General features: G+C 44.5%; 1 protein-coding gene across 10 annotated transcripts in view; it reads left to right on the top strand.

Annotated features, from left to right (window-relative positions):
• Nucleotides 1-551: 551 nt before the first annotated feature.
• The window catches only part of RAB27A (RAB27A, member RAS oncogene family), a 67,720-nt gene continuing 44,578 nt past the window's right edge, over nt 552-23,693 (top strand). For 2 of the 10 annotated variants that reach the window (XM_036302143.1, XM_036302152.1), the window contains exons 1-2: nt 552-762; nt 16,720-16,837. The gene's annotated coding sequence lies outside the window, so the exon portion shown is untranslated. Of the gene's footprint in view, nt 763-837; nt 1,037-14,990; nt 15,376-15,416; nt 15,673-16,719; nt 16,838-17,453; nt 17,583-23,693 lie in introns of those variants that run through there. The other 8 variants (XM_036302124.1, XM_036302158.1, XM_036302099.1 and 5 more) reach the window with 8 other exon arrangements.

Below are 23,693 nucleotides of genomic sequence, written 5' to 3'. Positions count from 1 at the left end.
CAGAGAATTCCCTCGTGCAGGGAAGGCTGTGCCCAGGCCGACTTGAATGAGGAGCTGGCGGGGCGGGATGGACAATGGCAGAGCCAGACACCCGGTGCGGGGGACGGGGGGGGGGGGGGGGGGGGGGGGCGGGGGGCAGAGGGGGGCGGGGATCCCGGGGCTTTAGGAACCCGGTGGGCTGACCTTGCAGCTCTCAGCAATTCTTGCTGCAAGTGGAAACACCCATGATGCCCTAGCAAACACCTTCAGAAAAAGGCTTTTGGAGGAGGAGATTTGGGAGAGTCATTAACCATATGTCGCAGCGCACTGATCCTGGAGCAGTTAGTTTGTAAATGTCACCTAATGTTCAAAACGAACCCCGCCCCCCCTCACCCCCCCCCCCCCGCCACACTCACACACATGCACACACACACACACACCACACGCGGGGTCGCGCCTTCCAGGAAAGGGCAGTGGAGACCTGGCTTGAGCCAAAGGAGGCGACCGGACCTGTCCGCGGCTCAGCAGGTGCGGCGGGTCCGCGGCAGCGCAAGGCGGCGCCCGCCCAGCACCAGCTCGGAGTCGGGCGGGGGTGCGCCCCGAGGTGACAGGAGGAAGCGGGAGGTGGAGGGTGGAGAGGAGGTCCCGCCCCCACCTCGCTCTCCTTTACGGGAAGTGATGTGGGGCCAGACGGAAAATACCCGCCAAGGACCCAAAAAAGGCCTGCGGGGCGGCTGCTGCGCGCACAGAGGCCGAGCGGCTGGGGACGGAGCGCTGAGCCAGGTGAGTCGGGAAGCGCGTCCTGGCCCCGGCGCCACCAGCGCGGCCAGGCTCCACGTCGCCCAGAGGGCTGAGCGGGTAGCGGCCAGGAGCGGGGCTGGTCCTGGTCCTGGTCCTGGTCCTGGGGCTGGGCTGGGTTGGAGGCTGCGGCTTCTCCGCTGGCCTCGGGTGGCCGAGCCTGCCAGGAAAGTTGCTTTGCTGCACCCAGGCCCTGGATGGCCGTCGCACAGACACCACGATGACAGCTGGCCGCGACCGAGGTCTGCTTGGGCACGAGGTGCTGATGCAGGCTAGTCCTAGGTTGGGATGGGGGGCTGAGGTCAACTCCGGATGGCATCCAGGCTTGGGGGTCCCCGTTAGTGGGGGAGGAACTTCACTGGGAGGAGAGAAGGGAGGTCCCAGGCCTCCTGCACTGACCTCTAGTTCTTTGCTCCCTTTGGCTGTTTTCAGGTGGATTATGGAACGTCTTTGCAACACCTTTGTTGGTCTGGGTCTGGACGGCAAACTGGAGGGTGGGAGAGGGTTCCCCTTTCTCCTGTCGGTCAGCCAGAAAGTCTACCTGGCAGCCAGGCTCTCAGTATTGGCGGTGGTAGTCCTGTTGTGATGACAGGTTTCCAAACTATTGCCAAAGGCTTGTCTCTGTCCCAATAGATCACAGTTAAGCAAAGTCAGGCCCGAAGTGAAGGAAATCTTGTGAGCTCTTGACCCTGCATTCCCAGCCTCTGGTTCCTACTGGCTACCTGGGCCACAGGCCTCAGACTCTTCTGCCACAGTGTCTCCCCTTACCTTACCTCTGTGGGCTAACAGCTGTTTTTCCTACTGGATGGCTTCTCCCTTTATGGTTGGCTCCTCAATCAGATGTTGGGAGGAGCGAGTAGTGTTATGCCATGTAAGTTTTCTATAATTATTGCTGATTTAATTTGTTGGTGCTTCCCTGTTCCTTTCTTTTTCTTTTCTTTTCTTAAAAACTTGCTTGGGGGTGGGACACAGTCTGGAAAATAGGGTTTCTTTAGGTGGTTGGGAATGAATAAAGGTTAATATTAATGCTGAAAGAACTTGACTGAGGATCATTCTTTTCTGTATTATTATTTTTTAATCCTCCCCCAAGGATATTTTTTTCCATTGATTTTTAGAGAGAGTGGAAGGGAGACGGAGAGACAGAGAGAAACACTGATGTGAGAGAGACACATCCATTGGTTGCCTCCCGCATCCCCTCGCCACCCCCCCCCCCCCCCCCCCCGCGGACTCGCCCCCACCAGGGCTGGGAGCCTGCAACCGAGGTACATGCCCTTGACCAGAATCAAACCTGAGACCCTTCAGTCCACAGGCCAACACTCTATCCACTGAGCCAAACAACCTATTTTACGTTGCTTTTCATTCCCACTTTCTTCCTTTCCTCCTTTTCATAATTTCCATGGCCTGCCTTGATTTTGAATTTTAATAAAGTATAATTTATTTGATTTTTTTCTTTTGTTGCTTGTGCTTTCGGTGTCAAATCTAAAAAAACATTGCCAAATCTAAAGTCATGAAGACTTATGTCTATGTTTTCTTCTAAGAGTTTTATAGTTTTAGCTCTTACATTTCAATCTTTAACTCATTTAAAGTTAATTTTTGTATATGATAGGAGGTTGGGGTCCAACTTCATCCTTTTGCTTGTTGAAATCCAGTCTTCTAGCACCATTTGTTGAAAAGACTATTTTTCCCCCTTTGAATGGTCTTGGTACCTCTGCTGAAAATCAGTTGACTGTAAATGTGAGAGTTTATTTCTGACCTTTAAATTCTGTTCCATTGACCTATATGCCTATCCTTCTTCTAGTACCATACTGTCTTGATTACGGTAGCATCGTAGTAGTTTTGAAATTGAGAAGTGTGAGCCTTCCCACTTTGTATTTTTTTCAAGATTATTCTGGCTATTCTGCATCCCTTGAATTTCCATATGAAATTTTAGATCCTCAATTCTACTGCTTTGGTTTTGTAACAGATGTAAGGGTTTTGGAGTAGGCAACAGCCTGTAGGAACCAGACTCTTGATTTTCTCATCCCAACCTGCTTTTCCCTTAGCTTCCCCATCTCGTTAATGGCAACTTCATTCTTCCAGATGCTGAGGCTAAACACCCAGGAGTCATCCCCAGTTCTCTTCTTTCTCTCATTTCCATATCTAATCCTTCAGCAGATCTCATTGGTTCTACATACTTTGAGAGTCTATCTAGGATAATCACCATTTCTCACCACTTCCAATGCCACCATGCAGTTCCTGGATCACTGCGAACGCCTCCTACAGGGCCACCCGACTGCCACCCTCACCACTTTACAGTCTGTTCTCAACAGAGCAGCTAAAGTCACGCACTCCTCTGCTCAGACTCTCCATAGCCTTTTCTCTCAGGAGAAAAACAAAGTCTCATCATGGCCTACATGCCCCTTACATGGTATGGGGCTTCATTTTCTTTTTTTAAATATATTTTCATTGATTTCAGAGAGGAAGGGAGAGTGAGGGAGAGATAGAAACACCAATGATGAGAGAGAATCATTATTTGACTGCCTCCTGCGCGCCCCCTACTGGGGCGCCACTTGGGCATGTGCCCTTGACTCAAATCAAAACTGGGACCCTTCAGTCTGTCGGCCAACATGATATCTACTGAGCCAAAGCAGCGAGGACTTCATTTTCTATTTCGCTCACGCTGCTTTAGCCAGGCACACCTCAGGAGCTCTGCACGTGAAGTTTCCTTTGCTTGAAATGCTCTTCCTTCAAATGTCTGCATGGCCTTCTCACTCATTTCATTCAGGTCAAAAGCCATTTCTGTATAGAGCCCTTCTTGAACCATCCCATTGAAAATAGCATCCCTCACCCCTCCCATCATTTTCTGCTCCCTTACCTTACCTTATTTTTCTTTAGAATCTCTAATACTATTCTCTCTCTCTCTCTCTCTCTCTCTCTCTCTCTCTCTCTCTCTCTCTCTCAATATTTGTCTCCCATTGGTGGATTACAAGTTCCATAAAGGTCAGGAATTTCTCTTCTTCACTATGGTATGCATAGCATTTAGAATGGTTTCTGGCACATAGTAAGCACTCAAAAATGTATTGAATGATTGAAAAGGAAATGGGAGAATAAGAAATGGTTATCGCTTTGCTATTTCTTCCTATTTTATCTAAGAGAAGCAATGTCCATAGCTACGCTAACATCTCTCTCCTCTTCTACACTCATGTTATCCCCAAGAATGGCTTTACCCTCCTTGGAAAGAGAAAGGGCAAGGGCAAGCAAGTAGAAAGATGAGGGCTCTGTTCTTTCCACAGTGGCCGTGGGGAGCCCTTTTCCCTTGAGCCCAGAGAACTTGGGTCAGGGCATTCAGTGCTGTCTCCAGTGATTCCATCTCTTATGCTTGTCTAAGGGGAGAAAGAATTCCTTGGAAATTCAAGAAAAGGGAAATTCATTTCTGGAGGAATACTTTGTACTGCAATGAATTAATCTTTCTCTGGCATCCACCTGAGATTGCCAGCTTGGAAACTCATTTGGACATTTAATTGTGAGACTGATCCGCTAACGAGGCACCTGACATTTAATTAAATGACTACTTTAGACTGTCAACTGTTTATGTGTATGTCCTTATTTCTGTGGCACATTGTAATATCCTGGAGGCCGAGCATGACTTCAGCTCATTTGTGAGGCTTATACTGCGAGGTATCTTAGACAAAAGGAGTGTTCAGTGAACTCTGGCCGATTGTAGACCACATATTTAATTTTTCTTAGCCAGTAGCTCCAGCAGCTTGTTTTAGCCCGGCTCATCCTGCTCCTGCTGATGCAGTGGTACTGGCTGCAGTTGAATGGGCTTTCACGCTGCTCTTTCCCAGAAAGAACGGAATTAATGGGCTTGCAGTGCATGGTAATTAATCTTTTACTTTATTTTTAAAATTGAATCTGCCTTCCATGGTGATTTAAACCTATCTTAGAATGTGCCTATTTATATCTTCACTGCAGTGTGAAAAAGGATTATTTTTACATATGTGTGATATATATATTTTCCCTAATAAATTAGGATAGGTTTGATATCTCCTGAAAAACAAAGCAGGGCTTGCATGTTTAAAGTGTGAGCCCCTATTTAACTAGATGGAGGGAATCCTTTCACATTGTATGTGTACATCAAATCCCTTACGATGTTCACTTAAAGTAACTTACAATTTTATTTTTACTTTTAAAAAATAAATTATAATTTCACATGTCCACTATACCTCAATAAAGCTGAAATTTAAATAAAAGCGTGAACCCCTGAGAAGCAAGATTGGCTTGCCGTTGTTAAAAGAAGCTTGCCTTCTGCAGAGGGTCATTTTCCCTTTCACCTCCTCCCCTCCTGAAGCCTGTGCTTGCTGTATTTGCTTGGGTCATATTTGTTCCTCTGCCTCTTGGTCAGGAAGCTTGAGTTTATGATCTGGTTTCCCTTAAGCTGATTACCTTGGGAGCAGACGTGAGCTCTGAGTTGGAGGAAGAGATAAAGGGTGTGGAATTAACTTTCCGCCCATAGGGTGAGATGTGTGGAGCAGGGAGCATCCAGCTTGTTTTGGCCTCCTGTCTGCTCATGCAGGACAGGGGGGCACACCGCATTCTTTGTCTTGTATCAGTGAGGTCTAACACTCATTGTATTTACTGCCTCCTTTACTCAAGAGGAGTGTTGAAAGTTATTCCTCTTTTCCTGTTGTGTGTGTGTGTGTGTGTGTGTGTGTGTGTGTGTGTGTCTATACATGCTATTCTTGAGAAGGTCTCCCACTGAGTGTCTCAGCCACTCTTAGAACCACCCATATGTATGGAATCAATTTTTAAAATTGAACTTTTAATGTGGGGTCAGAGGTAGGATGCAAGATTTAGCAAAAAAAAAAAAAAATTTGCATTTTGGATAAACAATGAATACTTTATTACTGTAAGTATGTTCCATGCCATATTTGGGACATACTTGTATTTTTAAAGTGTCAGCTTTTACGAAATGCAAATTTAACTGTGTCTTGTATTTAATCTGGTCACCTAGTCAGGTCAACCCATGTTTATGCACAGGAAATGCAGGGATCATGGTAATGTCCAGAGAATGACTGAGCTCATTTTGGTGACTGCACCTGTGTCCAATTTAAGGACAGAGAGGACTCGTAAACTCAAAAGCAGGGGTCCTCAAACTACGGCCCGCGGGCCACATGCAAATACAAATATTGTATTTGTTCCCATTTTGTTTTTTTTTTACTTCAAAATAAGATATGTGCGGTGTGCATAGGAATTTGTTCATAGTTTTTTTTTTAAACTATAGTCCGGCCCTCCAACGGTCTGAGGGACAGTGAACTGGCCCCCTGTTTAAAAAGTTTGAGGACCCCTGCTCAAAAGTATTAGAAGGAGACAGAATTTGGAGGAGATTTAGTTTTGCTCTAGATTTTTGTAGTTAGGAAATTCACATTCAGAGACATGAAGTCACTGTAAGATCACACAGTTAGTGGCAGAGCCAGAACTGGGACTCTAGGTCCGTGGCTGGTCTGCTGCACAGTGTCTTCCCTTACGAGATCCGGTATAAATTGCTTATGTTTTCCTGTTGACCCACCCCTGCGCGATTACTCCAATGTCATGCTGTCCTCCAGTCCCCAGATCCAATATGTTGCAATCAAAGCCATTCTCAGGAGACACCCTTGACTTTTTTTGAGGGCCACCACTTGGTTGTATTTCCTTCTATGTGTTTTTAGTCCTTGTAAGGGCATGTTAATATTTTTGTCCCTTTTGAATTTTTACTGTAGGATGCTTTGATTAAGGCGGACTGAGAGTAATTCCACAATAGCCAAGTATGGGCTTATTGAAAGCCTGCTTGCTCTGCATGGCCCGCTCCTATGAAACTCCTCATTACTCTGTATTTTGGTAGAATAAATATGGCAGATAGGTGGTAAGAACCAATGTAGGTAGATATATATGACTTGCCTCGTTTACTCAAGAGGAGTGTTGAAAGTTATATGTGACTTGCCCTTTAGAGATGGGTTATTTTATTATTATTATAAGGTCATTTGTATCTATTTAGGAAAGTTGCCCTGAAAATGAACATGTGTTCTCTGACCGCCACTAGAATACCATATTCCAGGGCCACTAATTTTGTTTTTTCATAGCTTTGTTGATTAATTCATATAAAGCCTTACCAGCTGCCAGGTCAAAGCATAATAATAAAATTGGTTGCCAAGAGACTAAAACATCTGTTTGTTCTTATTAACTGCAGTTTCTCTATCTTGCCCTGATCTCACCACCTGGGCGGCTGATCCAGTCTTATCTAGTTTGGCTGGTTATGTATCTCTTGTGTATTTATGCCATTAAAAGCATACACAGGGTCTCAATCAGCAAACTAAAGGTGACAATGAGGTATTTTTATTGTTGTACTACCCCTAAGGTGGGAAAAATGACACATATAGAAATAGGTCATGATTTAAATGTTCCTTTGAGATACCTAAGAATTTAAAATATAATCCATGGTCATGGTTGGGACTTCTTTGTTTCTTGCAATATGTGAATTTTTTCATAATGAATCTCACCACTGCAAGGGGTGACCCCTAGAATGAGTAAAAGGGTTCAGCAAACCTTGGAAAGATAAGGTCAGATACTGGAGGCTGAACACGGCCCAACAAGCTGCTGGCTGTGCCTGGCAGGGCTTCTGTCACCGGGGCCAGGGCCAGCTCCCACTGCCCCTGCTCTGCTTCCGCACTGAGGGCTGGGAAGTGGGCTGTGGTGTTTGCTCAGGGAGTGACTCACTCTGGGTTCTGGAGCTCCTGCTTGATTGTAGAGGAGCTGACATAGCTGGGAGTTAGTAGTCTGGTTTGTAGGCTCCAATAGTGCTGATAATTAACTATGTGATATTACACCAGTGCTTCTTAATTGGGGCTGATTTTGACTCCCTCACTCCTAGAGGCCATTTGGCAACGTCTGCAGACATCTTTGATTGTCAAAAATACAAAACGTTACTTCTGGCATCTAGTGGGTAGAGGCCAGGGATGCTGCTGAGCGCCCTACAGTGCGCAGACCAGCCCCTCGTGCCAAAGCGTTATCCTGCCCAAGGTGTCAGTGGTGCGGAGGCTGAGAAAGCCTCTGGCCTGCAGCTTCCCGCTTACACATTCCCTCTGTCATGTGAGGTCGCTAAGCCTAACCGCACCACTGTTGTCTTTCTGATCTCTCCCTCACCCCAAGTCTAAGTCCTTACATGTGGCGAAGGGCCCAGGACTGAGAACCACGGCCCTCAGGCCCCACGTGGAGTGAGGTCCTTGAGGAGTCAGGTTGGCTGTTTGAGAGGAGTGGGCCTGTGGTCAGCCTGTCCGTAGGGAGTAAGAGCCCGCTGCACGGTGACTCAGCAAAGGCGGAGGGCGAGAGGGGCTGCCCGACCACAGAGCGCGCTGTGACTGAAGGTTTGGTGCCTACATTCCTGAGCCCTGTACCCTCAGCACCTCAGGTGATGAGCTCTCAGATGAGCAGGCGTGTCTACTTCCCAACGTTCCCGCTGGCCAGAGGTGCCCCAGCCACCAGAGTTTCCCAAGGAAATAGTAAGACTGCACGGTTTCTTTGTTAACACCCGTTCCCTGCTTAACCAGAGCCTCTCTGGGAAATTAAAAGTCAATGACGAAAGCCTCTACCTGAGTCATCAGCTCATTTTGCCACCTAGTCTAAAGGAAACCTCACTTACTCTTACAGCGTCACACAATTTAAGGGCCAGTAGGCACCTCAGAAACCTCACAGTGCAGGCTCCCCTCCCCCTCAGAGGTTCAGAGCTGCGCCCAAGGTCACATGGCTAACCAATGGCAGAGAAGGTTTTAGAAGACACGTCTCCGGGTTCCCCATGTGCTATTTCTATATCCTTATGCTAAGATTTCTTGATTGTAACCAGTCGTCAGGTGGGCAGTCCAAAATTGTGTTGCTTTGTTGTTCAAAGGAAGTGACTTTCAGATGGAACATTACCAGCAACCAGTGTCTTATCACAGGAAGGGAAACAAGTGGGTTATGATATCACCAGGGATATCTTGGTGCCCACTGTGGTTACGTGCCAGATACCGGATAAAGGCCATCATTTCTTGCTTGTCTTGCTGCTTTTCTGGTGCCATTCTTATTTTATTTTATTTTTCTTTAAATCTTTATTGTTGAGATTATTACAGATGTCCCTTTCCCCCCCCCCATAGCTTCCTTCCATCCAGTTCCCACCCCACCCCAGGCCCTCAGCACCCGATTGTCTGTGTCCATAGTCTTTTGCCATTCTTGCCTCCATCATGCACTCCTCCCCCAGCCCATTCCTCACACAAAACCAGTGCTCATTAAAAGATATACATCAGGCCCTGACTGGTTTGGCTCAGTGGATAGATAGAGCGTTGGCCTGCGGACTGAAGGGTCCCAGGTTCGATTCCATTCAAGGGCATGTACCTTGGTTGCGGGCACATCCCCAGTAGGGGGTGTGCACGAGGCAGCTGATCAATGTTTCTCTCTCATTGATGTTTCTAACTCTCTAACCCTCTCCCTTCCTCTCTGTAAAAAACCAATAAAATATATTAAAAAATATATACATCAGGTCATATCCTTCTTCTGTTTCAAATTCCCCAGTCGCTTCCCACTGCAGTTGGTGTAATATCCACATGTTCTACCCGTGGTCTGTGATCTGAGCCCTGCCGGCCTCTGTGATGCCCCCCATCCTATGTAATTGCTCATTTGTCTTACACATTGGGCTTTTAAAAATTTTTTTATACTGAAACCAGAATGTCAGTTTATTGATACATGAGAAAAGGAACTGTTAAGCAGACTAGTTTCTTTGCTTTGAGAACTAATGTACTCACTTCCTGCAGTAAAAACTCCATGGGAAGCAAATATAAAAGGCGGTTCTTTGGTAAGCACAGACTCAGGGCACAGGGACTTAGAAATCAAAAAGATCAGAGAGCTTTCATGCTGGAAGAGGCCTGAACGATCACTGTGGTAATGGGTCCTCAAAACTGGCTGCCCAGGAAAACCACACAGGAAGATTTTATTTAAAACAGACCCACAAAAAGCAACGCAGTTTCAGTCTCTCAGAAATTCTAATTTTTTAGGTTTAGCGTTAGGTCTGGGGAACCCATGTTTTATTTTAAATGCTGCTGTAGTGATTGATAGTGCGTAACCGGTTTAGGAACCTGTGACCAAGCCCACCTCTGTTGCCAGTGAATAAACTGAGGCTCGGAGAAGTCATGGCCCTCACGCAGGGCCACACATCTAGTGAGCGGGCAGATGGCACTCGCCTCTCCCAGTCTGCTCTCCGTGCTTTGCAAAAAACAGCGAGAACGCTAAGTGAAATAAGTCAGACAGAGAAAGACAAATGCCAGATGATTTCACTTACTTGTGGAATCTAAAGCACAAAATAAACAAAATAGAAACCGAGTCATAGGTACAGAGAACAGACTGATGGGGAAGTTGGTGGGGGACTGGGTAAAAAAGGTGAAGGGGTCAAGAAGTACAAATTGGTAGTTACAGAACAGCCACAGAGATGTAAGTGACAGCAGCGGGGATCTAGTCAATAATATCGTAATAACAATTTGTGGCACCAGCTGGGTACTTGAAATATCAGGGAGTCCGCTCTGCAAGTACATGATTGTCTACACACCATGCCTTAAACTAGTCCAGAATAATATTGAATGCAAACTGAAATTGAAAAATAAAAATTGAGAAGAAACACAGTAAGAAAGATTCTCTGGAACAGAGGCAGCACAGCCTCGGAAACTGCTGGTTTATTACTTTTCTCTTTACTTACATGTAACTAACCCGTCGGGTGTCAAACAGGAAATGCATACAGCAGTTTTCTTGTTTTGTTACCAGGTGTCAGATCAGTTAGATTTTAGATCCTGGGGCTGTAGAGCGATGATCACAGTGTGGTTCTGGGCCCAGCACTGTCGGCACGCTCTGAGAACTTGTTAGAAATGCAGATTCGCAGCTCCATCCAAGACCTACAGAACCTGAAGCTCTGGAGATGGGGCCCGGTCTGGTTTAAAGCCGTTCAGGCGATTCTGACGCAAGGCGAGGCCTGAGAACCACTGTCCCCCAGACAGTTTACAAGCCAACCATTGGTTAGAGCGGCTGGCCTCGGCCTTTTCCTTGGTGACTCATTAAAGTCAAGGCTTTAACTTAAGCCAACCATCTGCTTTCCCTGATGACATTTATTCAAAACAGGGGCGATAGTTATGAACCTTCCTTAGAATGCCATGCACACAAGAAGAGAGGGGATGGGTTAACACTATTGAACACCTGCTGTGGGAGGCACCATGCTGGAGACTCTGACGTGTTATCTCCTTTCACTCTCATCACCATCCTGCTATGGAGGTGTAATTATTCCTGTTTTACGGATTTGGAATCTGAGACTGGACGTGGTTAAACGTGGACTTCCCTGCAGGTTATCTGCCCAGCTATCGTTGCATGTTTTGCTGTTTTCTCCCTAGAGCAGCTGCTCTCACACCTTGTGCATCACCAGGAATCCCCTCAGACGCCTGTTATAAATGCAAATGCCCGAATGTCCCTCTCAAAGATCCTAGTACAGAGGCTTGGGTGGGACTCAGGACTTTGGATTTCCATCAGGTGATCACCCAGGTGACCCTGCTGCCAGAGGCATCAGACCAGACTTGGAGAAATTCTGTCTGGGATCCGTTCATCCTTACCCAGTGGTTGGACCAGATGCCTCTCAAGGCTCCTCCGAGGGCCTGTGGTTCTCCAGGGTTCCACGCTCCCAGGCCTTGGGCCCTGGATGGGAACGTTGGCAGAGGAAACATGAGCACGGGAGGAGGGGGCTTGGAGCTCATATGGAGAAGTCTCTCTCGTGCCTGGCTCTTCATGTTCCCTCTGCTGCCTCCTGGAGGGTTCCCAGCCCATGTCTTGGCTTTGAGTAACTTGTGATGCTTTCTGTTATCTACCCCTAATGGTGCAACTTTCCTTATGGCAGCCTCACCCTTGTGTTGTGGGGTGCACAGATGTGAGTAATTTTCTCCAGGCTGTAATTCATATCTATTGAGTACTGAGTTACTTCAGCTTTTGAGGTCAGAAATGGTGTTTCATCTGTTTGATAAGAGCCTTTATTTTTTAGGGGTAGAATTGACATATTTAGTGAGTGAGTTATCAGTCCACTAGGAGACAATGATTTGGTGCCATTATGAAGGCAAAAAGTATGTGCAACTTTAAAAAAACAATTTCAGGTCTGATGCCTGATGTCCTTCGTGAAGTGGCATGCTGATTTCTGTCTGGAAGCTCAGAAGCAGCTACTGACATACATACTCTTAAGACTTAGGTTTTGTGAAAGAGAAAATGTGTATCAGAAGATGGTGGACACCTGGCCTTTGCCCAGTGCAGAAGTCAGAAATGTTGAAATATTAGGGTCCTTTAATATGTCTTGGTTCCTGAACAAATTGTGTAGGACAAGAGTGGAAGACAATTCACAAGAGCAAACATTTCAGCTTGCCGGTAAGAAAATAACCAAGGTACAGCTTAGCTTTCTAATAATACTTTGTCTGCTACTGATGTTAGAGTTGATAATAACAGGATAGTAGCTAGAGCTACCATTTACTTAGAGCTTACTATATGTCAGGTATTATACAAAATCCTCTCATTTAATCCTCAACAGACTTTCGAAGTAGATATTAGCCTTCATTTTATAGATGATGAAACAGGCTCAAAAGGATGAAGGGACTTGCCCAGCGCTGAGGTTTCCAGGGACTCAGGACTTGCAGGGCTGAAACTCCGCCAGCTCGTCCTGGGTAACCTGGGATTGGTTACCCTGAGGGTCTCTCAGCTGCTGACCCACAGTTGACAGTTAGGAAGTAAACCCAATGGGTTCTGCACAGTCAGACAGATGGTTCCTATATTGAAACTTGCCGATCAGCCTCATATTTTCCTCCATTTTGTACACTTTATACACAGTTCTAGTAAGCTTGATCATTTGGTTTCCAGGTGTCTTGTCAATTGGAAACTGCACATTGGCCTGGCCAGTGTTGCTCAGTGGCAGAGTGTCAACCTATGAACCAGGAGGTCACAGGCTTGATCCCTAGTTGAGGCATGCAGAAGGCAGGAGAGATCGATGGTTCTCTCTCATCATTGATGTTTCTGTCTCCCCCTTCCTCTCCGAAATCAACACAAATATATTTTTTAAAAAGAAACTGCACATTGGAAGGGGGAATGGGTGATTCTAGAAAGGCGTGGCCAGGGAAAATGAAATAAACCAATAAAAAACACAGTCAGTACAGAGGTCAGGAGGCATTTATTACAGGGGCAAACATACCTCAACACGAACAACTATTATTGAACATTTACTATTTATTAGTGCCAAACACTAAGTACTTTATAGGTATTAGATTATTACATTTAATTAAATACTAAATTATTACGAGATGATCCTGTTATTATCCGCTCCCCAGATGAGGAAACTGAGGCACAGACAGGTTAGGTAACTCCTGAAGGTCACACCGTCAGCTAGTGGCATAGCTGAGATTCAAAGCCAGACAGCCTGTTTCCAGAGCCTGGTCCTCAACATCCCGCTTCAGTGGGGGTCCGTCCTAGACCCTGAGCACAGCAAGTTCATGATGTTTATTGTGATGCCCCAAATCAGCTGAGAACAAAAAATATTAAAGTACGGGCATTCATTTTCTTTTGTATTAATTAAACATTTTAAAAAAAAATCAAGATTACACCTGGACATAGTTCTACAAAGCCGGCTGCAAAAAAACATCAGAGTCCCCTCCCCCAGCTCATTTCCTGCTGCGGAGAGTCCTCCGCTTTCAATTCTTACAGCTAGTTGACTCTTGCTGGTAGTTGCAGCCTCTGTCTCTAAATGACATACTTATATTTGTATGGTTGATTATTTTCCGTTTTAGGCATTACCTATTGACACTGTACTATGGAAGAAGAGAATTTTAGCTTGTTCTCTACCTACCTCTATTACACTTGTGTACCATTCCCATCCCCTCCTTCATCCCACGGCACATCCTAGTTTTAGTTAGATCAGTATGTTCTTGGCTCCTTTTATCTTTAGGCCTTCCCTCCTGGGTTGGGCAGATTGTCCAGAGAAGATCATTTGAACATGGTCGGTGGAGAATGCCTGCATTCTGGAAGTCATTGCATGGGCGGGTAGTGGTGGTGGTGGGGGGATCTCAATATTCACTATGTAACTTCGCACTGCCTCCCTCTGTCTCCACTGGAGTTGGTATGCCTCTGAGAGCCTCCAAGAGTTTGACCCTCAGAGTTTTACTCTCTCCAGAGAATAAACCTTTGACTTCTGTCAGAGCTGGAGGAGTCACAAGGCTGGGACCTAAGCAGACTTCCACCACTTTCAGCAGTAACTTGACCCTCCCCCCACCTCCAGGGATGTTCAGCTCCAAAGGCCTGAGCCTTTCTGGAGATTCTGTGATGAGTTGCTTCTTGGCCTTCCCTCCTGGCAGATGAGTCACCTTTCCTGGTCTGCTAATCGGTTACCTCATGTCCATCCATAGGGTGTCCCAAAATTCACGCAGGATTTGCAAGTGAATTGAATTGCAAATCCTGCGTGAATTTTTGGGACACCCTATACTTTCTAGCTTCCAATATTTTAATGTTGTTATTTCCACTCGCTTTGTCCTTGTGAGTTTATGTCTAAGTACAATTCCTTTATTGTTATATTAGTGGGGTTTGGGAAGGCGGCAGAACTAAATGTGTGTGTTTCAGATGTCACCTTTATCCTGAAGTCTGAAAGACATTTTAGAAAGCTTTCCATGCAGAGGGGTCAAAAAGGTTTTGTTGCTCTGCTGGATAGACCGATAGTTCTCTGGAAAATGGGATTGTCTATATTTTACCTGCTACTCAAAGTGTAGCTCTAGGACTGGGTGCATTAGTATTACCTGGGCATCACCTGAGTGCTTGTTAGACATGCAGATTCCTATTGAATCATAATTAGGATTTTATCAAAATCCCTAGGAGAGTCCTATGCAAGCTGAAAGCTGAGAAGTGCTAATATGAAACTTTATTCAACTTCTGTAATTAGACTAAGCTAACTCTGATGAATTTTAATCTGGGATTTAAAAATCTTGCTACAGCCACACTAGTGTGGCTCAGTGGTTGAGTGTCAACCCATGAATCAGGAGGTCATGGTTTGATTCCTGGTCAGGGCACATGCGCGGGTTATGGGCTTGATCCTCATTGAGGGACATGCAGGAGGCAGCCAACCAGTGATTCTCTCTCATCATTGATGTTTCGATCTCTCCCTCTCCCTTCCTCTCTGAAATCCATCAAAATATATTTTTAAAAAATAAAAATCTTGCTACATTATTCTACTAAATTATTCTTCAAAGTCGAAGGTTGCTGTGAGATAATAAAGAATAGTACATAAGTTTTCATGAAAATGCACCCTTTCCCCTTTATACATCTGAGTCTATACATCTGAGTTGGCATCAGATGTGAACCAAAAATTCTGTTACCATGAAAGATGTCAGACTGGTTACGTTCACTTTGTTAGTTCCCCACAGTTCTTTCAGTTGGTGATGGGATTTTGGAAATTGGGCAGGTAGAGTCTTCTGTGACACTTTGAGCTGCTAACGTCATAGTGGCTTCTAGTGGCAAAGGATATAGTCACTAATTTTTTATGTCCGGCATCTATCTCAATGACAGGTAAGTGTTCAATAAATGATTGTGGAATGAGTGCATCTATTAAGACACAATTCCTGAGTTCCAGATATTCACCAACCAACCAGGAATAAGTCCGTTAATTAGACAGGGTTGACCAGTTTGAGGAAAAAGTATGGAGAAAAGGCATCCCACTCAGCATTGCTCCTTAGAAGGAAGAGCCAAAGAACACGTCTCCTGGGAACAGAGCTCGGTGGATCCAAACCAGAGGCTCAGTTCAGCGTCACCTGCCTGGCTCGTTAAAACACAGACTGCTGCCCCATCCTTGGGATTTCTGATTCGGTAGGCCTGAGGTGGGCCCCAAAATGTGCATTTTACACAGTTTCCCAGGTGATGCGGATGATGCTGATTTCACATTTTGAAAACCACTGGTTTAGAGAATTACATATAGTTCTGGTGGCTGGAGGCAGGAGTCAGGGAGTAGTAAGAGACACTGAAGGCAGAAGCCTAACGAGTAGGGATTCCACTGTGGAGGTTGTGGGGGCCATTGGCAGGTTTTACAGAGGACAGTGACGGGCCCCCGTTTGTCTTCTGGAAAGATCCCTTTGGGTGCGATGTGGAGGATGCGTCAGTGGTGGGGCCAGGATGAGCGCCAGAAAAACAAATACATGGTTAATGGTAGCCAGCAGATGGGAAATAAAAGCTTGGAATAAAGGCGAGAGAAGGAAAGATCCCTTCAATGTGGTGGCCAATCGGAAGAGGGCGGGGAAGAACGGGAGGAGTCAGTGAGGACCATCCGATTTCTGGCTGGGCTTGTTGGGACTGTGCTACTCAACACACAGAGAGAAGTGGGTCTGAAGCAGGGCCCGGGGAGAAGAGCAAAGGAGGCAAGTTGAATTTGAGATGCCAGGAAGATACCTGGGTGGACCCCCCGGCAGATAATTTTACTTACGGGTCTGGAGGCGAGAAGCGAGAGTTCTAGTCAGTCATCTTAGCCCCATTCCCTCCACCACTTCCATGCGTCTCCTTTATTCCTTGGAGGGGCTCGAGAACAAGACACTTTTAAAGATGTTTTCTCAAGAAAACAAATATTTAACTTTTTTGATTGGGGCAAGAGAACGAGTTGAAGTACAGACTAGTCTTTAACACAAGAAGCCGCCTTCTGTCGAAGAGGCCAGTCAAATCAGGTTTTAGAAAGCTTGAAAGGGTAAAATCACTTGACTAGTCTGCAGACCATATGACGAACAGCTGAGGCTAATTAGCTGGGTTGTGGGTTTTACAGAGATGCCTGATTTTGAAAGTTGATGGAGCAAACTGCTTTTCAAAAGACTCTTTTGAAAAAGTTTTGTAAGTAGGCGATTCTGACTTTAACATTTCTCTTTGTATTAGATAAAAAGTCAGCTTTTTGAAGAGGACATGTGATTGGAAGTTGTCTAATTGTTGAAGTGTTGGGAACTCCAGTCTCTAAAGTCTTAGAAAAACAACTGAGGATTTATACTTTGGCAAGGTATGTTTTACATTTTTCTTTTTTTTAAGTCTTTGAGTTCTGCCATGTCATTTTCAGGCACTTAAAGTGTGTGCAATTTAACATATACCACTGCACATATTAGTTTGTTTTTTTTTAATCAAAGACTTTAAGATGTCTGCTAAATTTCTTGAGTTTAGTTTGAGAAAAGTGCATTTGCAATTACCAGAGAGGGGGTATGAATACTGACTGCGTTTCTCCTTTCTTTTCTGCACTTTAATAAAGTAACAGGTTTTTATTCTCAGATTGTATGTTGATTAGGAGAGCTGACTAAGGAATTGAGTTGTCCTCAGAGTCTTGTTCATCCTCTGAGGATTTTATTCACAAAAATTCAAACTTATTGGGATTTTGTTTTTAATATTGTCAATAGCTTTTATGTTAAGTATGTGTTTTGGTGGAAGTTGTATTTTATAAGGTGTATCTTTCCTATGAATTAAATTTGCCTTAATCTTGTTAGGTTTGGTAATAGCATTGTGGTTATGTAAGGAAAAGGCCATAGATTGGGGGGGGGGGTTAATCAGTATGCAGTGATGAAAGATCTGGGTGATGACTTTGAAGCACATTTCATTACTTTTGGATCTGTACACTTGTTTGCTAGGGCTGCCAAAACGAAGTACTACAAACTGGGTGGCTTCAACACCAGACATTTATCATCTCAGTTCTGGAAGCCAGGAGTCTGAGAGCAAGGTGTCGGCTGGGCTGGCGCCTCCTGAGGCTTTTCTCCTTGGTTTGTTGATGACCGTCTTCTCCCTGAGTCCCTTCCTGTCATCTTCTGATTATGCATGTCTGTGTCCAGATTTCTTCTTCTAAGAACACTAGACAGATTGGGTTAGGGTCCACCCGCTTGATGATCTCCCTAAAGGCCCTATGTTCAAGTAAGGTCACATTCTGAAGTACTAGGAGTTAGGACTTAAATGTATGAATTTTGGGGCAACACAGTTCAACTCACATTTGAACAGGTTTCATAATATCATATTTTAGAGATGTGCCTGCAAGTGCATTCAATCATCATTTGTTAGCCAAGTGCCTAGAGGCTGTGCTGGATGTTGAGTGTGTGAAGATGAATGGGACATGGCCTCTGCCCACTAACGCTGGTTTAATTAAATATATGGGTGTAATTTCCTGTGTCCTGTGTATGTGTTTACTTATCTTTTCTGTTGAGTTGTGGTCACTTTCACAGCCAGGTGTCCCTGGCCACAATCAGAGTCCTGGCACGTGAGCAGCCTAATACTCTTTGAGAGGCACCTGGAAGGGCTCTCTCACTCCTGAGTACCCTCCACATAGGCTAGGAGAGTGGGAGGACCCTTACATTCATCTAGTAGAACCTCCCCATTTCACAGATGAAGAATTGAGATTTGGAAGTGCTAATGTCATTTGGCTGATTAGTGTCAGAGCAAAGGCAGTGTCCTGTCTTCCACTGTGGCGTGCTGACCAATACCTCGCTTAGTTTTCTTTGCCACACGTTCATGCTTTTCATCTATTCAGAAATCACTGTGGAAAATAGCCTTGATAAAAAGCTGACATTCTCTGTCAAGATTCTTGGATTATAGTTACCCCCCAAAAAAAAGCTTTAGGGAGGAATGTTTATTCATGAGGGAGGTTCATCCATAGAATGTCCAGATTGGATTTAAAACATTCCAAAGGGGTTTAATCTTATCTTGGTTGTTTTCTCTGTCTCTTACATTTTCTCCTTGTTCTTCCAAGACATAGTATTCAGTGACCGAGCAGCCATTAGAATATAAACATTTTTTCTTCTTTCCTGCTGCTGCCCACAAGACAGAAACTGTGGCAGAAGAGAATGTTGATGAAACTTGCCAGCTAGCTGATGGCACCATGGCAACCAGGACCTGTGCATGTGAGCTGGTCTCAGCGCCTCTACTGCTGTTTCAGCCTCTGCCCTCCATAGACCCTCAGTACCTGAGTGCTCAAAGAGGAAATGCTCACCACTTCCCTTGGTTTCTGTTTTCCCTTTTTAGGATTAAAGTTTCCTCAAATATCTGCCCATCTTTTGCTATTATTATTTCTTTCTTCTTCCCTTTGCACTTGGTTGATTTAGAGCTAGAGTTCAGGCTATAGCATATGTGATAGCTGACAAGTCATGTAATATGCCCATTCAAAACAAAAGCTGATTTTTGCAGAAGCCATCATTCTTCTGTGCTGTCTTTGCAATAGGACAGCTTCCTGTTTCTTCCACGTTTCTGGTGTGGCTGGGTCCTGGCGAGGTCCCTGCCCTCTGGTGCAGCAGAGGCTGGATCGGTGGGGATTGGAGGGTGGGAGGTAATGAATGAGATGAGGGTGCTGCTTGAGAGAGGAGTTTGCATTGTTGCAGCCTCTGGAGATAGGAGCCACTTTGCACAAACACAGATGCAAATCATCCAGGGCATTGATTTTTTGTTTGTTTTCCCCATCCCATGCTTTATTAGGCGCGTCTTCTCCCTGATGTAGTTTGCGAGGGGATCCTTTAGGCATGAATGCTAGATTCACCATTCAGCAATATTGAATGGATCCGCTGTTTCACAAGAAAGAGAAAGTCCAGACTGTTTTAAGCTCGTTCCTCTATGCTGTGGTGACTGACCAGCTTATGGACTATCATTTTAAAAATCTCCTTCCTAGTGTCCTTTTCGGATCTCTCTTACTGATCCTGATATTTTGGCTCTCTCTTCACTCTAAATATCTTTGTTATCACTCCCTTGGCCTCAAGAAATCAACCATGTTGATGACTCTAAAATCCATATTGTTAATCCTTATTTTTCTTTTGTGCCCGAGTTCAGTTTTCCAAATGTCAATTAAACACAACTCCCTGGATGTCCCTCAGACATGAGGGACATTTAGTTGGACGTGTCCCAGAGAGTATAACGTATTTGAGAGTGTATCTGGGTTCAGATTTTGGCTCTGCTTTTTACTGGCTGTGTGACCTTGGAGAACTTACTTAACCTTCCTGTGCATCTGTTTGTTTCATCTGTAAATTAGCTCATTGGGTTGTTGTGAGGATTAAATTAGTATTTAAAAGGGCTTAGAAAAGTACTCAGTACATGTTAGTTATAATCATCTCAAACCATCTTTTCCTCTAAATGATAATACTGTTCATTCAGTTATCAAGCTAGAAGTTTTGGTTATCTTTAACGCCTATTCCAGTCAGTTAAGAAGTTATACTGATTTTTCTTCCTCCTAAATATATTTTGAATTAATCCCTTCCTCTCTATCCTCACCATTAATGACACAAGTCACTCACCATCATTCCCCATTCTCCTGATCTTCTGTGTATTCTCAGTCTCCATGTGGCTGCCAGAGACATCATTCTAAGGCACAGACCTTGTGTCCTTCTCCTTCACAAAAGCCTGCAGTGGCTTTCCATTGCCCAGAGGAAATGGAAACATGTTAGGGCCATATAGGAGTCCTTACAGGCCTAGGTCCCAAACTCCCATCTTCAGCCTCTGTTTGGACACATCCTTTTCTCTCTCCATGCACCCATTAGCCACATCCATCTGCCCATGTCCCCTAAATCCATCATTACCTTTTTCTGTCTTATTCCTTTGGAAGTATGAGTGCTCTCCTATCCTCCCAGTCAGTCACGCCAGTACTTGCTTCTTTCTCATGGCTCTAAGCTTGGCCTATAATTTTATGTCTGGCAGCCCTTACTTCCATCAAAAATCAGTTACACCTTTTATCGGATTGGCATCAATGACCATTTTGTTGATAGTGTCTATTCCCTTTAAAGGATAATACTTATTTGACATATGATGTGCAGCCCTTTACCACATCATCCTGTGAACTGTCTGTTCAATACTTTTGTTGGTCATAACTAGCACAGTAAAACAGGAAATAAAAATAAAAGGCATAGAGAGTTATTGGTGCTGCCAGGGTTCAGGAAGTCCTGTTCGTGACGCCATTAATATTGGTGAATGTTTCTCAGCATCTGCCAGGGTTCAGGAAGTCCCTGTTTGGGTGCCATTAATATTGGTGCTGCCAGGGTTCAGGAAGTCCCAGTTCGGGCGCCATTAATACCGGGGTTCTTGTTCCAGCATTAAGAAGGGTTCAGCAATCTGGAGAAGGCTATGTGTAACTTAAAGAGTCCAGAGACGAAGCATAATTTTGAAAGGCATATGGGGGTCAGAGGAGCTTAGCTAAAAGGAACTAAGATCTCCTCGTCTGAGAGACCCCATGCTTTTTATTAACACAAATTGTCCTGAGGCGAGGCAGAGAGATACACTTCAAAGGGGTAAGGTTTCGTATACAGAGGCATTGTCAGAATGGGGGAATTAGCCTATGGCTGTTCAGGTGTTTGGCCAGTAGGAGGCAATAACATGTAGATTAAGATGCCCTGAGCTGTCTGGCAGCAAGCAATCATCCCTTTTCAGGTTTGGGGAAATGCCTTCAGCCATTCCCAACAGGTGACAACATATGTGACTCAGCCCTTGCTGAGTCTCCAAGTTCCATCAACCTTTTGATGAAACTCTTGCAATTATGACATGCTAGAATTGGCTTTTGGCAGAGAGTAAAAAGGATAAACAAAATGTACTATTTTTAGCTAACAAAGCATTAGCATTTGTGTGGCTAAGTAATAAATAGAAGATATGTATGATATTACTCATAATAGTGACACAAATATCAAGTATCAACAGTCTAACGATGTGAAAGATCTTTATGAAGGGAATTTATTGACAACAGTTTTAAAGGCATTTAAAAGACATAAATACATGGACACAGATAGGTAGGGTCAATATTATGAATATGTCAGTGTTCTAAATTTCATCTATAGATTTAATTTATGTGGAACTTAGATGGAAGTGTGAAAGGTCAAGAATGTCCATAGTACAGTGGAGGGGACTAGTCCTCCCAGACATAAAGTTGAATTGTAAAGTCATGGTAATTAAGGCCTTGTGACATTGGCCCCGGGGTAGTGAAAATGACCAAAGGGACAGAAGAGAGAATCCTAAAACAGATCTGACCATATATGTTGAATTTTTTTCAATAAATGGTACTATGACAGGTATCCTTCAGGGAGAAACAATGAAAGTGAACCCCTCCATATGCCTTAATAAATTACCAATGGACCAAAGACTTAAATGTAAAAGGCAGAACCTTTAGGAAATGATGTAGAAGAATATTTTTATCTCTTTAGATAAGGAAGGATTTCTTCGACAGGATATTATCAGAAACAACTATCAAAGAAAAGATAGCTAGATTAGACTACTTGAAGATTGAGCAATTTAAAAAGTGAGAAGACAAACCACAAACAGGAAGAAGATATTTACAACATCTATAACTGACAAAGGACTAGCATCAGGAATGTAGGAAGAACTCCCTCCTGCATGTCCATAAGACAAGACAACCCAATAGAAAAACAGGGAAAGAATATCAATGTGCTTTTCCATAAACAGAACCTGAATGGCCAACAAATTAAAAACAGATGCTCAACCATATTAACAATCAGAGAAATGCTAATTTAGATCACAATATGTTACCATTTTGAGAAGTCTGACAAGAAACACCAAATGTTGTTGAAGATGTGAAGTTGGGAGCATAAAAGAAGTATATTGGATAATAATTTGGCATTATCTTGTATTACTGAACATTCATATACTCGTACCCCAGGAATTTCATACTCTCTATCTACCTAGAGCAAGAGCCTCTGTGGTGTGCCTGTGCCCTGACATTGTGTTGAGACATTTATTGAACCCCTCTTCTCTCGGGGTGGATGGACTGGGTCTGGCATTGCTAGAGCCCCGAGATCTGTTGCCCTCAATCATGAGCATTTGCCCCATTTTGTCATATAAATAGCACGAAGAAGGTTGGGAAGCAATTTCCTGGAGAAACTCTTGCTGGCATGCATCAGGAGACACCCACACATATAGCAGTTGGGTTTTCAATGAGAGTAAGAACATGGGGGGATGTGGCTTAGTTAAGCTAATTCTCCTCTGAAAACCCACAGGCATTAAGTAATTAGAGAAGGTTTTGGAATGTCATTTCGTAACATCTGTGGTAAAATGGTAACTATTTCAAGCCAAGCGAGAGAGACTGAGATAGAGGCTGAAGGGAGATGGTATTACTCTTCAGCAGTATGTGTTTTCATTAACATGTGGTCAGCTGGGTGGTGTATAACGATGGGCAAGGTCCAAGTTTTGAATGAGTAGATGCCTTAATAAAGGCTCCCCCGTGGAGGGAATGCGTTGGAGCCAAAGTGACAGCCAGTTGTCTTCGCTGACATTTCAGTCTTCCTTATTGCCAGATAAAATATCTTACCACAGAGGCATGATGTTTGCAAATGAAATTTCATTGGAACGGCAGGGACGGCCCATCATGTCCTATGTAATTTACTTTAGCTGAGAACATCCTGCTGTGAGCCTGGGTCTTTCGTGTTCCCTCTTCTGTGGTTTGTACAGTCATGGTCTTCTTTTTGGACCTTTCACTCCCAAGGACAGAGATAAATGTGGGACCGTAGGGAATGGGGATGGTTTTCAGGCATTTCTCTTGGTTTCTTTCTCTTTTTTGGCTCCATCTTCTCCCCAGGGCAGCAATGCATTATATTATTTTAAAATTAATGCCTCACAGGTTCCTTTGTTTCATTTTCACTGCTGCCCTTTTCTAGGCTTTAAGGAGTAAGAGGGGCTACAAGGGACAGCTGCCACCATGACCCCATTTAAATTTCTCATGGCTAAAGTTTGGACTTCGAACCTAGGACCATACAGCATAGAGTGTTTGTACAGGGGAGACCATTGAGTTTAAACCTCTTATTTCATATTTGAGAAGGAAAGGCCAGGAGAGGGTGCTGACCCATGCTGGCTCACACACACGGTGGCAGAGCTGGGACTAGCACGCCGCACACTGATGGTTGTCA

This window comes from Myotis myotis, unplaced genomic scaffold (assembly GCF_014108235.1).
Source record: "Myotis myotis isolate mMyoMyo1 unplaced genomic scaffold, mMyoMyo1.p scaffold_m19_p_1, whole genome shotgun sequence".
In the NCBI taxonomy this organism is placed as follows: Eukaryota; Metazoa; Chordata; class Mammalia; order Chiroptera; family Vespertilionidae; genus Myotis; species Myotis myotis.
The sequence above is the reverse complement of the archived record's forward strand: the minus strand, read 5'-3'. Positions and strand labels throughout refer to the sequence as shown.